Below are 15,548 nucleotides of genomic sequence, written 5' to 3'. Positions count from 1 at the left end.
ATGCTTGGGGTAGCCTCAGGTGGTGCACAGGTCTTAACTTCTTTTATTGCAGTGCATGCCATTTTTATTACATACTTCTGTTCTCAATTCTCTGACTTCTGCATCAGGAATAGAAAATGAATTCTTTTATCTGAATTACATGGAACAAATTTACAGGAGTTTCTTTTACGTCCCCCATTTTGCTCTGAATAATCTGACCAGACCTGAGTGCATCCAATGGAGCACAACCCACCTGATTTATAGGATTTCTTCTAAAAAAGAAATCCAGACTATACCTTAGTGCTACTGCAAAATCAGTGACCCAGGAGATGATACAGATAGAGAGGGAATGCCTTTTCCTTATCTGAAGAAATGCAAAAGAGCATAAGGGTCAGCTGGCACATAACTTGTAAACCCATAAAATGGGCTGCTGTGCCCTAGGCCAGGGACTGAGCCAGCCCAGGGGTTGTCACCAGGTCTGAGGAGCTTCACTCTGAAACCTGGAGAGGGCTCAGCTCAGGGACCAGAATTTCTCAGTCAGCTTCTCAATGTCTGTCCTCTTCTTGGTAAATACAAATATTCCTGTTAGTCTTATGACTCTCTAGCCCTTTTTAGGATGCTCTTCAGTTCTTAACTAGTTTTATTTCATGTGTATGACTTTCAATCTATATCACTGAGGTAAGAAAACATCTGTTTGCAACCTGCTGCCTTTCACTTTGTTGTGTCTTCCCTTGATCTTCCATTAAGTAGAATAGATCCTGAACCACTGGGGCTGAAAAAGAAATCCAAGATCATCAATCCAGCTGTTGACGCAGCACCACGGTTCACCCAGTGCCACATCCATGTTTTTTAAAGCCTGCACTGTTTCTCTGGGCAGCTGTTCCAATGCCTTACCACCCTTCCCATTGTCTTAGGTTACAAATGAAGATGATACCAAAACTATGTAATCTGTCACCATCTTCACAAGCTGTTAAAGACAGCTGGGGCAGTGTTCTTTATCTCCTCATGACTCATCCCTGGTAACTCCCTCCAGATCTCTGCTGTCCATGGCCACTGAGTGTCCCTGCAGGGCTGATCCAATTCCAGCATCCCATGGGGAGATGCTGCGCCCAGGGGAGGAGCCAAGCATTCCTACCTGGATCCAATCTGAGCCTGGAGCAGCACAGCAGCCTTTGCCCCTGCATTGCCAGAGGAGCAGCTTTCTGCTGCCCTGCATTGCCAGAGGGAGCCCAGGCCCATCTGCAGCAGCCCTGGAGCTGCAGAGGAAAACTCCCCCCTTGTGCAGGATCCCTGCTCCAGCAGCAGCACAGCTGGCACTGCAGGAGGGCTGAGCCCCCATGGGATGGGGCTGTGCCACCCCCTGACACACAGGGGGCAGGGGCTGCTCTCACTCTGGTAGTTTAAGCCAGTGTTTTCTGCCTTTATTCTAATTTTCCTATTAAATTGTTCTGACTTGGAATTTCCTGCTGGTTTGTTTTCAAACTAGGACACCCATGATGAAACTTCCCCCAGTATCCAACTCAAACCTTCCCTGGCACAATTTTAGGCTGTCCCTGTTCCCTAGGAGCAGAGCCACCCTCCACCCTGGATGTCCCCTCCTGGCAGGAGCTGTGCAGAGCCACACGGTCCCCCCTGAGCCTCCTCTTCTCCAGCTGAGCCCCTTTCCCAGCTCCCTCAGCCTCTCCTGGGGCTCCCAGCTCCCTCAGCCCCTTCCCCAGCTCTGTTCCCTTCAGACATTCTCCAGACAACTTGATTTTCCCCCAGGAACAAGCACAATCTTGTGTAAGTCTATTTCCACCTGTTCTTTTCTGTAATTTCTTACTGGAATGAAGAAACTAATTAGCATAGCTGTACCTCTGCAATTTATATAACAAACGTGTGGAAGATATTTCAGTGCAAAGAACTGGAAACTTGGCTATTTTCATCTTTTTCATCATTTGTCGGTTTAAACATTAACATTGCTTTGAACACAAGGAACATATTTCATAGTCTGAAACACTGTTTTTGCAGATGGCTCTGTTTCATCTCAATAAATAAAACTTTGTTTGGGATTGCACTGAAGTAAATAATGTGGTTGGAATTTCAGAGAAGAGAATGCAAATAAAGGAAGAATGAAAATTGAAGCAATTTATCTTTCTCTCAACTTGAAAATCAAGTTTCATGTTTGGGACCTTTTTGTCAAATCAGAATTTTGCAACTGTTCTAAAAACCTTACAGAGACTATTTCATTCCCTTAAAGTCTTTCTGGTAGAAGAAGAGATATCACTGCCTGGAGAACCATTTAATTTTGCAATATTTCAGTTACACAGACATTAAATCTTTCCTCAAATACAAAAGAATTATTTGAGCCTACTTTTGATCATAATGCAATAATTTCCAGAAACTCGTAATTTTCTGTGTTTTTTACAGAGAAGACACCCAAACTTTTTAGATCCTAATGGCACTGAGGATGGGACCAAGGGATGGGTGGATGCTTTTTGTTGGATTATTTATAATCAATTATCCATTCTATTTGCAGACTTAAATGTTTGGGGGGGGTGGGATATGTTGCTTTACATTTCTTTCTGTCTTTCTTGACAGACAATTGGAAACATCTTGAGTTTCCTGAGTGTAACCATCTCAAGGTGTGATTATGAACTTGTCTTCAGCCTGGAGTTTCAGTGGTTTCTTAGTCCTTTGCTTCTCCAAGCCATTGGCAAGGATTTGAGCAACAGCACCAAGTCATCAGTGAGACAGAACTTTTTGAGGAATAATGTGATAATCCCCAGAATGGAGTTTTGCATGATGTGGAAACCCAGGGCATTGGGAATATTTCTCTCTCTGCTCTGGGGTGCCCTGACCCCCAGGGGAGCACTGACTTTGACCCTCATTCATGGAGAAAGTTTCCCAGACTTCAAGATAGACTGGAATCCACACAAGTGTGAAACAGATTATAGAGAGTAGTGTAGGTGTATCCCTTGGTGAGAAATTGAGGTTTTGGGATTTTTAGTATGTTGTGAATGGAAGCAAGATGGAGGGCACAGGGTGTTGTCCTGGGCTGCTTCTTCAGGCTTCTTCTTCCTCCTTCTCCATGGGTTTGGGTGGAATTTTGTAATTGGGCAGAAATTCCACATTGCAGGCTCTGTGGGATCAGTTATTGGGCTAAAGGGGAAAATAATCCAGGTGTCAGTTCTTAATTGGGTAGTTTAGTCTTAAAAGGTCTTGTACCAAGAGATTGTTGGCCATTTTGTGCCTTCTAATGAAAAGCTGCAGAACTCACCGTGGTGAGACTGTTTTACTGATAAGGAATAATAAACACCTGAGTCCCAACATGAATTACTGGCTCAGTGCCTTCAATCCAGACCCAGAGAAATCGATAACTGGTTCCCCCACAGCATGAGTGCACAAAGTGCTTGCAGATGGGATAAATTACATCAAATATCTTCAGGCAGAAAGACAATCTGCCTTACCAGCTCCTCCTGCTCCCCAGGCAGGCCACCCTTATTCCTGGTTTCCTCTCACTATATTTAGCGTTTCCATAAGAGTATTATTTTTCCTTATCCAAGATCACTCTCATGAAGCCTTCCTTTTGAAGGTTGCATTTTTGGCAAAGAAAACCAGCACTGTTTGTCCAGGACAGATGTGGCTTCTTGTTCCATCTTCTGCCCTCATTCCTGTCCTTTAAAACAATTGCCAGGGATATTACTGCAACCTGGGATCCTCTTCAGTGTTGCAGATTATCCTCAACACCATTGATATCATTTAAAGTTATGAGAAAGCTAAAGGAAGAGCAGCAACATTCAAAGGAAAAACTGTGAAGCAGAAAGATAAAAATGAACGAACAGAAGTCAAAAATAATCAGGAATGTGGGAAATGGCTGAGGAAGATGACACCTAGCTGCTTGTTGAAGAAGGAATATTTCTCCTAAACTGTGTCACCTTTTGGGATTGCTGGGTGTGCACAGGCAATCTTCTCCTAGCATTCCCAAGAGATCTCCACAACTGGAGAAATGGAAAGGTGCCTTTGGGTGCCCCACCACCCCCTGCCCATTTTATGCATGGTTTGCCTGCTGATCTTGAACATAAGCACCTCAAATTTCCCTGGAAGTGCAGAGTGGGGCTCTGGAATATTTGAGCAGAATGGTTCTTAATTGTTAAGACATTTGGGCTTTCCTCCTAATCAAGCAAAGTATTTGAAATGCAGCAGCCCTGTATTAAAACATATTTATGACTCAACCAAACATCAGATGGCAGGAAAGATTGGAAAAGTACATTTTTGTTTCCCCAATCACTCTATTGCTCCCTCAAAATATGTTGTTCCCAAAATCCTTGTCCAGGCCCTGAAGCTCTGGCCCATCTGGCTCCATTGATGATCCATTGCTCTGGAAACCTCAGGCACATGACTCAGGAGTTTGATTCCAGCCAAGGCTGCTGTGAATCCAACCCTCACCAACTTTCACAGTCTCCCAAAGAGAGTCAAGAGCAAAGTGTAATTCAGGAATCCCAGCCCAAAACCTGATCAGTGAGCAACATTTGCAAAACTCAGCTGTTCTTTGATGGATCAATCATTTTGGCCAGGTGACAGACAGGAGGCTGTGCCAGCCTCCCAGGGCAGGAGTCACAGTGCTGCTGCTGGCATTTGTTGTACTGCTTTCAGTGCAATCTTGTCACCTCCCTCTCAGGACTGGCTCTCCCTGGAGTATTGATTTAGGCATCCAACTCTGGCCAGCAGGACGTCCAGGATATCCCACAGCATGCACCACAGTCATGGGGATTATCATGTGCACGTTCTCTACCATGATGGTTCTGCCTTTCTTCATCCCTCATTGAAATGTCTTCAGCTAAACTGCATCACTCTGCACTTAGCATTGCCTAAACTTTAAGCACTCAATTTATGGATTTTAGTGAGTGTGGTCTAGTGAACAGTAGCTCAGCAAATGTGGCAACTTGCCTAAATTCCTCATGTGTTGTTTCCTGGTTTAAGTGTCTTTGTTGTGCACAGAAGCATCTTTTATATATTGCAATGCATAAATGATAAAGCAGACAGAAAGAGAAAATGTTGAGGCAGAAACATAGAATGCTGTACTCCAGAATCCCAGAATGGGTCGGGCTGAAAGGGATCATGGTGAGGCATCTGGTCCCACCTTCCTGCTCACACAGGGCCATCCCAGGGCACATGGAATGGGATTGCATCCAGATGGTTCTGGAATGTCTCCAGTGAGAGAGACTCCACACCCTCCCTGGGCAGCCAATTCATGGTCACTGTACAGGGAAGAATTTCTTCCTCCTGTCCAGGTGGAACTTCCTGGGCATCGGTCCCTGCCCGTGGCTCTGATGCCGTTGCTGGGCCCCAGGGAGCAGAGCCTGGGCCCTGCTCTGCCCCTCCTGCACACAGGGACAGCCAGGGCTGAGGGCCCCTCTCAGCTGGGGCTCCTCTCCAGGCTGAGCAGCCCCAGCTCCCTCAGCCTTTCCTGGGCACCGAGATGCTCCAGGCCCTTGCTCAGCTCCAGGAGCTCCTGTCCCTGCTGTGCTGAGGAGCCAGAGCTGGACACAGCACTGCAGATGTGCCTCACAGGGCTGAGCAGAGGGGCTGGATCCCCTCCCTGACCAGCTGGCAGTGCTGTTCCCGGTGCTTCTCAGGCCTCAGGGGATAATTCAGAGCATTGCTGGCTCTTGGTTAGTGGTGAAGGACCAGGGGGATGGGTATTTGCTGGTGTGATCCCTGTTACAGACCAACAGAAGCTGTTACTCCAGGTACCCTGTTTGAACTGACCCATTCACAGCCTGCACTGGGCAGTGTTGTGCTGATGTGCTCCTGTTGCTGGCAGAAATGCAGCTCTGGAGATGGGCCAAGTTCCTGCCTTCCAAACAGCACTGGTGGGCTCAGAATACAGGGAAGGGAACTGGCTGAGAGTAAAGTACCTCCAGTTTTCCTTGCACAGCTACTGATGCTTTGTGAAGGCTGACCTAGAACAGAGACTAGACAGAGCTAAAGAATAAAGCAGGGATTTATTAAAAGGCCTCAATGGATCCACCTTGGGCAGCACAACCCAAAATGTTCACAAAAATGCACAACCACTCATGGGGTCTCTCACTTTTATAAGTTCTGCTCCATTTGCATATTTGAGTTAATTGTCTAATTACAGCTCCAGCCCATCAAGTCCCATCCTTCTTGTTTTTCTCTCTCCAGCCCACTTTGTTTGTGCTCTTGGGCCTGAGATCTGGATCATTTGTCCTTGGTGCCCAGCTAGAGCAGGAATTGTTTTGTCTCCCTGCTCTGTGCAGAGAGCTCACCATCCCCTCATATGAAGCCCAGACCCACACACTAAAGCAGCACAGAATCTGAAAAATATAAAAGCTAAAACCTGAGGCATCATTACATCATCTTTTCTTTTTCCTAAGGACTCCAAGTTGCACATAAATCTCATTAAAACCACATACTAGATGTGTTAAAGCTATAGCAAAAAGTTGTCTGGCGAGGCCAAAGATGACAACAAAAAGAGTGAAAAATGTTCCTTGGTAAAAAAAATTTCCTTCCTTACCAGATGATGAATACCACTCACTGGGAATTCTCAGTTCTCCTGTAAAACAACACTGAGCTACAATTTTTCATAGTGAGTTTTAAAAATAGTTCTTGATGGCAACTGTGTGGAAAGGAGCTATATTTTTCAGGAAACCTGCTATTGGTTTGAGTTGTAGAAAGTATTTGCTTCCTGTCTGCAAGCTGAAATTCTCCAATGAAGTATATGACCAGGATGTTATTTCTACTTTCATTTCAAGTTCAAGTTTCTTGCAACAAATAGCTTCAATTATCACTGTAAAAGAGGATTTTTATTTTCTGATATTAAGAGACTTTGTTCTAGATTTTCCAGGGAGAATCTTTCTGCTGTTACCTGTTCAGAAAGAATATAACTCTTGATCTGGGTTTTCTAAATTTCACTGTGTATTAAAAATTACAGAAATTGTCAGAACTTTTCTAATGCCACTTCAGGTAGAGCAGGCAGGTAAAACTGCTCCATTCCAGGATTTATGCCCTGTGGAGCAGGCCTGGATAAAACACGTGACTGTAAGCACAGGATGCATCCCCAAAGAGAAGATGGTTGGGATGACTCCACAGATTTGTTCCTACATCTCTCAGGGCAAGAATTGTCTTCCTGTGTACTTCCAGAGCCCACGCTGTGAAAGAGCCATGGACGTGAGGGAATGAGCCTAAGGAATGACCTCATGGATTGCTCCATGTACGTGCTGGCTCAGGCCTTTCCCAGAGTCTTGGTGGCATCTGGTGTCCAGCCAGGGCCAGCCCTCCATGTGCTCATTCATCTCTGGGGGTGGGTCTCAGGTTTCTGTGGTTGAGATGACCCGAGGTGTTAGAAAGTCTCTTTTTTCCCAGCCCCGCGACCAAAGAAGAAGTCGAGATTAGTTTGTTCTGCTTTTCAAGGTTGTTTATTTTCTCTTATCTCTAACATTCTTTCTCTGACCTGCTGAGATCTGTCCAGCAGGTCAGGTTGAGGCACACTGACCGCCCTCAGGGTGGTGTGATCTTTTTATACTAAAAACTACATGTACTTTATTTACAATAATTTTCCAATACCTATCACCCACATTAGACAGTTTGTCTCTACTCTAGACCAATCCAAAAGTGTCACCATCACAGCAGAAGATGGAGGACAAGAAGAAGAAGAAGGAGAAGGACAGGACACACCCAGATTCCTCCATCTTGCCTCTTGAACCCCCATTCTAAAACCCCAAAATTCTACTTTTTCACCCTGTGACAAATTAACTATCATTCTACTCAAACTCTTGTGGCTTGTAGATCTTCACACAAGTTGGTAATTGTTTCCATGGGTTAAAATCAAAGGCACAGGTGTCTTTGACTCCGTGCCAAGGTCTCTGAGCCCCTGCCAGGGTCTTGAGTTCTCCAGGGCAGCCAGAGGAATGTCCTGGGTCCTGACACATGAGGAGAGCTCCAGATTGTGCTTAAAACAGAAAGGAAAGGCAAGAGTCAGGGACAGAAGAAATCTCCAAGTCACCAGTGAGCGGGTGGGCTAAACATGACATTACGAGTTGGATTTATCTCTGTCCTGGGTTTCTGTTCCTTGCTGTTTACAGAAGTTTGGCTTTGCCACTGCGGCAGCAATAATAGAGTCATAAATTTGGTCTAGACACAGGACAGTCTGTTTCTCCTAGAAAAAGGCAGGGATAACAATAGGCAGTGAATTAGATTTTCTCCCCTCCTGGCAACAAAGTGAAGTAACTTTGAGATGGCAGACTGCTTACTGCAAGGGACTTGAGTTAGTTATTGGAGAAATCTTTCAACAAATGAAGGATTCCTAGCTCCTCCTGTGCAGAAGGGACTGCAGGAGCTGTCCCCCTCAGACAACTCTTTCCCAATGGCTCCCTGGCTGGGCTGTCCCTCACCTTCCACCCAGTGTCTTGAGTTACAGCACAAATTTGTGCTTGCCCTGTCTGTGTGAACTGTGGCACCAAGCTCAGAAAATCACTTGAGTTGTGTCCTCAAGGGGTGCCAAAGAGAAGGAGATGCAAATGGCAGGGAAGTGCTGAACATCAGGATCCCTGGGCTCTGCAGCCTGTGGTTTGGGAGCAGTGTGTAATCCAGAGCAGAACAATGGGCACAAACCCAGTGTCAGCCATGGCAAAGCTGGGATTTGTTCTCACAGGCAATGGAATTGAAGTGAGATGGTCCAAGACGCTTTAATGCACGGGGTTCCCAACTCTGGGTAATTTTTCAGGGGAAAGAGGCATGTAGAAAGGGATTTTACTCCCTCCCCAGTGCTGCTGCAAAGATGTGGTGCTCACAGGCCAGGGAGGAAATGCTAGAACAGTCATGCTGGAATTCCTGAAAGTCAGGCTGTCTCCAAAGGGGCTTCTCTGCAGAAAGGGTTTCATTATAGAATGAACAATCTCCCTCCACTGAGCCAAAATCTGCCCCTTCATCAGGGCATGATTCAAACCAGCCTCCTGGGCTAAATAATTTGAATGTTTCAAGTAAACATCATCTTCCTGCAGGACTTGGGTCCAGCCTTGGCCGTGACTGTTCCATCCTCATTTAGGAAATCAGCAAAAATGAAAGGTGCTCTCAAGGGTGCTGCTAGAGGCCTTCAAACTGTGCAAACCTCCCAGCTCTTTAAATATGCTCTTAGAGCATATTTTAGTAACTGAATAGCTTGAACCTTTTCAAGATGTAGATGGGGATGGATAAATCTTTGTGGCACTCATATTCTGACGCTAACACTCCACTGAAAATTAAAATCGATTGTGTGGAGTGGAAAATGCAGCCAAATGATAATGTAGTGCATGAGGGCAACAAAGCAGCTGGGTATGAGGCAATGCTTCATAAATCTCCAGGCACATTTCAGCTGCTTTGCCCATGCCTTCAGATGATTTAGAGATCAGGGTGACTGGAGAAGAAATACAGTTTTCACTTCTGCAACTCGGGCTCCTGACTTCTGTTTTCTTTCTCACTTGTTTCTATAAACAAAAGTATTCAATACCAAGGCAGATGTTTCCTTGTTAGGAATGTCATGGCTCTCTTACCATGAAAGAAATACTTCTGGGAAAGCATAATATTATGGGAAATACTTATACTGAAATTACTCTTTGGGGGCCCAGAGTTTTCCAGACAGCTCACTGGGAAGATGATGGTGCTACTGGCAGATCAGAAGGGATGCCTGCTTCCCATTTCCACCTAATGCCTTTCTTTTCTGGGCCTTTATGTTCAAACCCAGAGCTGGGAATCAATGTGTATTTAGATTTGTATTTGCAGTTCAAAGACAAGCCCCATTAGATGGGTGGGCAGAAACCCTGGGCTATTTGTCCCACAGACCCTGAGAAGGGGCTCCTCCCCTGCTCCAGTGGCCACCAGGATAATGCTAATTGCTACCTTTTTTTCTCTTTTTCTTTTTCTCTCTCTTTTTTTTTTTTTTTTGTTTGTTTGTTTGTTTGATTGGTGTTTTATGGGTTTTTGTTGTTGTTTGTTTGGGGTTTTTTTGTTGTTGCTGTTGGGTTTTGGATTGATTGGTTGGTTTTCTGGATTTTTCTTTTTTTTTTTTTTCTTTGGAGGGTGTCAGTTCTGTTTGTCTTAACCTCTTTTTTTTTGTTTGTTTGTTTGTTTGTTTGTGAGCAACCTGTTGGTTTGTGACCACAAATCCATTTCTGTTTGGCTTATTCCTGTAACACAGAATATTTTCTCTGCTGCTGTCCACCACCTGCAGAGACTGAAGAGAGAAGCAGCAGCCAGAGCATGACTCCCTTGCCATGTCCCTTGCTGGAACAGAACATCAGTTCCTGCAGACAAGCAGGGCTGATTCAGTATTGTACACACACTAGACAGCACAGAGGAGGAAAGGGGATCACGCATTCTTGCTCTGTAAGGGATTCAGATTTCCTTCAAACATGGAGCTGGGAGACAGTTTTGTTTTTTCCATTCTGTAAAGGCTCCAGTCACTGAGATGAATGCCCAGAACCTGCTGCTGTGAGAGCCTGTGAAGAGGAGGGAGGGACACAGAGGCTGCCTTTGGAATTCCCTCTCCCAGCTGCAGCTGGGTTGTACCTACAGGTCTCAGCTGTAGGAGCTGCCCACCACTGGAGGTCCAGCAGATCCAGATGTGCTCAAGTGCCCTGAACACCCTGTGAGGCTTCCCTGGTGTATTTGATGCTGTTTGGTTCTGCCAAAGGTGCTCTTAGCACAGCAAACACAGCCACGGCGATCCTTATGGAAAAGATTTCCTATGGGAAATCTTGGGCACTGGAGCAAAATGAGATTTAAGGTCCCTTCTTACCCAAAGCATTCTATGATCGTTTTTTGCTTTTGTGCACAAGTGCAGGCTTGGGTTTAAACTCTCAGACATTTGGATCCTGCAGACTTCAGGTTCTCTGGTGACACCAGGCACTGAAATCACCCTCAGCTCCCAGGATCAGCATCTTGTAAAGCACTAGGTCCAGCAACTCACCTGCATCTGGAGCAAATCAAGTGTTATTTTTCTGAGTATGGATTTAATGATAGTTGTGCCTACATGCTCACACTATAAATAATCTTTGTGCATTTCTTTTCTAACTGCTGCTATGATACAGAAGCAGCATTCTTGGCCCAACAGAGCTTGCAAAATTTTTAGTGCCTTGAAGACAGGTTGGCCTGAAGTTAGGATTTGAAAGGCAATTCCATGAAACTAACAGGCTAAAAATATTATTGTTTGTAGACAAAGCCCTGTCTGATATTCATCTAAGACACATTTATCCTGTTTCACTGCATAACTGAATCTTCTGCCTGTCTTACAAAGCTATTTTTCTTATTTTTAGCATCTTCACCTGCAACTCAGATCTATCTGAATTCTGCAAAATGGAAAAAATTCTTACATCTTGTTTTAAAATTGCCCCTTTTCAGAGTTTGTTCCTAAGGAAGGCTGAGCACTGGTGTACCCTCTGCAGGGGCTGCACAGCCCCCACGTGTGCTCCAGTGATATTCAAGTGAGAAATTAATGGCTATTGGGCACTTGATATCTTCTCAGAGCCTGAGGCAAAGTGCCAGCAAGTGTTTCCAAGTGTTTCCTTCTGGCTCCACATTCCAAAAGGCCAGTGCTGTAAAGTGCCTTGTGGGGGAGGATTCCAGCCCAGGAACTGCCACAACACCTGTGCAGCTCCACAAAACATCTCTGGCAGATCCTCTCCAGCTTTCCAGGGGCACCAGCAGCCTCAGAGGGAGAGCATTCCGTGCTCCCAGGCCAGCTGAGGTGTGTGTGAAGCCAGAGGTCTCTGTGAGATGGTGTGATGCTGGGACTCTTAAAAGTGTTTTTTGCTCGTCCATGGCTATGGAATCTATCAAAATGTGTGACTAATGAAATCATCCCCCCTCATTAACCAAATCATCTCCTTTGTAATTTACTGAATGGTCTCTGTGGCTCTGCTGTCACCACTGAGGCAAGGCAAAGGCTTTCAAATTTACCAAATACACCAACTTTCTGGACTGAACAGTTTCCTCTCCCTGTCAAGGAAAGGCATTTCCAGCCTTCTTCCATGACATTACTGCTTGAAAATAAGATCAAAGAACCAAATATTATTTCTTTTTGCTTTTGAAATAATTCACAGAATCAAAGACGATCCTTACAGTCAGAATGATGAACAAAAAAGTTAATTTTTGGGCCAGCAACTTCAAGATATTGGAAGCAATTCTAGCATCCCTGTGAGCAAGGCCATGATATGCCCAGAATAAAACTTTTCATTTTTATTTTCACTGTGTACAAAAAACACTGAGCCTCCATTTTCCAACCATGACTGCACAGAAATCCCATTTACAAACGTGGGTGAGTTGCACAGTGTCCCTTAATCCAGCTGACTGGTCCAGTGTTTGTTCTTTCCTACTTTGCACAATAAGGTGCTAATTAGAAAAAGATGGAGCAGAACTTGTACCAATCCCCCTGATTTTTCTCCTGGAGCTGACAGCCCTGTCCTGGGTTGTAAGATATGATTTAGGGCTGTGTGTTCTGTCTCCATCTGTCAGAGGTGGGGCAGTTCTCTGCTGCTCATGGGGCAGTTTTCTTTATCTCTCCCACAGCCAATCCTCCCTCCAGGAGATCTCTGCTGTCCATGGCCACTGAGTGTCCCTGCAGGGCTGATCCAATTCCAGCATCCCATGGGGAGATGCTGCGCCCAGGGGAGGAGCCAAGCATTCCTACCTGGATCCAATCTGAGCCTGGAGCAGCACAGCAGCCTTTGCCCACTGCATTGCCAGAGGAGCAGCTTTCTGCTGCCCTGCATTGCCAGAGGGAGCCCAGGCCCATCTGCAGCAGCCCTGGAGCTGCAGAGGAAAACTCCCCCCTTGTGCAGGATCCCTGCTGCAGCAGCAGCACAGCTGGCACTGCAGGAGGGCTGAGCCCCCATGGGATGGGGCTGTGCCACCCCCTGACACACAGGGGGCAGGGCCTGCTCTCACTCTGGCAGTGGTTTGTATTACTGCATTTTTAATTTTTTTTTTTTCTTCCCTAATAAAGAACTGGTATTTCTATTCCCATGCCTTTGCCTGAGAGCCCCTTAATTTCAAAATAATTCTGAGGGAGGGGTTTACATTTTCCATTTCAAGGGAGGCTCCTGCCTTTCTTTGTGATGGTGGTCACAAGGGTTCTTGGGTAAAGGAAGAGACAAGATCCTTGACTCCATGATCAGAAGGCTTGATTTATTATTCTAAGATATATACATACACTATAACTATACTAAAAGAAAAAGAAGGAAAGACTTCCAGAAGCTGCCAAGCTAAGAAAGAAAAGTAAAGAATGATAACAAACGCCGCTCTCTCCGACTGTGTCCGAGCGAGCTCAGTTCTGGATTGGCCATTAATTATAGACATCCAAGCTGGGCCAATCCAGATGGACTCGTTGCATTCCACAGCAGCAGATAACCTATTGTTTATGTCTGGTTCTGAGGCCACAGCTTCTCAGAAGGAAAAATCCTAAAGAGAGGATTTTTTCACAAAGAGATGTCTGCGACATTTCTTAGCAGACACCTGTCTGTTCAAACCAAGACAAGCCTCCTCCTGTGTGTGCAGTCACCTGGTCTGACCAGTGCATCTGTCCCTGCAAAAGTGTGGGTGCTGCCAGAATGGCAAGGCTTACACATTGAACAAAGTATCCATGGTCTGTGGAGATGGAGAATGGCTTAAAATGGGGTTTTAAAACCCACTCAACATTTGTTTTTTCTTTATTGCAGATTTATTTTGACTGGGCTTAAGTTAATCACTCATAAATTTAGGTAATAGGAAGGCAAGGAGCTGCTTCAGTGCAATATCTGCATTCACAGATCTGTGACAGTTTAGAAATGGATCTAATTGTTTTTATTTTCGCCAAGGACTTTGTTGGGATTCCAGAACCAAGGTGTAATTTGGGTCTGTTAACACTTAAGCCCTGGTGTTGATTCATATTGCCAATTATCACTAGTAGGTATGTGTCAACTTCCAGTTAAGGGGCTGCCACAAGAAAATAACCAAAATCACATGTCCATGTGTGTCCATTTTCCTCCCACTCACAACTTGTGACAGAAGCTGTGTCCTGGATTGCCAAACAAGTTGTATTCTCTTTGCCATCTGTATGGCAGCTGTCTTCTGTTCAGTGGGCAGTTTCCCTTATCTCTTCCACACCCAATCCTCCCTCAGGGGGACACCTGCTGATAACAGCTATTGAATGTCCCTGCATGGCTGATAAGAACTACAGCATCCCATTGGGAGATGTGAGCCCAGAGGGAGGAACCAAGCATTCCTACCTGGATATAATCTGGAGATTCTGGAACACCAGCACAGCTTCTCCACTGGATTTCCCAGAGGAACAGCAGCTGCCTCTGCCACTGGATCTTCAGAGGAGAGACTGCACCTTTCTCCAGGATCCCTGCTCCAGCAGAACCACCCCTGACACTGCAGGAGGGCTGAGCCACAATTCCAATGGGACTGCTGCCAGCACCCTGACCCACAGGGTGTCAGGTTGGGTTCTGACTCTGGCAGTGTTGGTTTAGTTTGCTGCATTGATTATTTTATCCTTTTATTTTCTTCCCTAGTAAAGAACTGTTATTCCTGCTCCCATATCATTACCTGATAGCCTCTTAATTAAAAATTTATAGCAATTCAGAAGGAGGGGGGTTTACATTTTCCATTTCAGGGAGGCTCCCGCCTTCCTTAGCAGACACCTGGCTTTGGAAATCAAGACAAGGTGGCATTTCCATCAGATTGGGAAAAGGTTTTTTATGCTCTTGTACCTCATTCCTAGGCACATCTTTGACATTTTTATCCACGTGCAGCTTTCTGTCATATAGACCTGGAACAGAGTGCTTCCTGGCCATTCAGTCAGGATTTACTCCCTCCTTAAATGGATGCAATTAAAATGTTGTGTACACAGGGTGGGCCTGGACCAAAGCTAGTGACAATTTTTCCTGAGTGAGGTGTGAGTCAAGAACTGCAGCAGTGCTTTGAGCGCTTTTGATCTCAATTAGCCTTCAAGGGAAGGAAAGTCTCCAGTGAAAAAAGTAATGCCTTTACAAATGTGAGTCTTGCATCTGTTGTCTGTGAGAGGAGAAAAGGCTGATGGAGACAGAGAATATCAGTGCAGTTTTGGTTATGTACAAAGGCAGAGTCCTCTGTCCCTCGTGTGCAGGAGGGACTGAACATCAATCTTGTTCTTGGCTCTAGGACCAACCCAGCCTCACCTGCTCTTTCTCAACCACATGTAGCGCTTGCCCAAGCTCTGTGTTCATTTTCCTAGCTTTTTTAATACCCAAAAATGTTTTCTCTCTTTCTCTTTTTTTTTTTTCCACTCTGTATTGGAAAGGGTACCTATCAAAAGCTCTGTCTGCATATTATTTTATTCCTGAATGGATTTTTCTGGGATTTTTATCAAGCAGAGCAATAAATAGCAACAATCTGTGCATTAGGGCTCCAGGGAGCTCCTGGACAGACTTTGCACCGTGGCTGCCAAAGCAGGCTGGCAGAAATCCAACTATAAAAGTTACCTGTTAAAGGCTACAGTTCCCAACATGAGCATTTCTCACACACTGGACAAAGCATTCACTTCAAAGGACACTCTAAAGCTGTCCAGGCAA

This window comes from Camarhynchus parvulus, chromosome 20, assembly GCF_901933205.1.
Source record: "Camarhynchus parvulus chromosome 20, STF_HiC, whole genome shotgun sequence".
Classification (NCBI taxonomy): domain Eukaryota; kingdom Metazoa; phylum Chordata; class Aves; order Passeriformes; family Thraupidae; genus Camarhynchus; species Camarhynchus parvulus.
Note: the sequence above shows the minus strand (reverse complement) of the source record.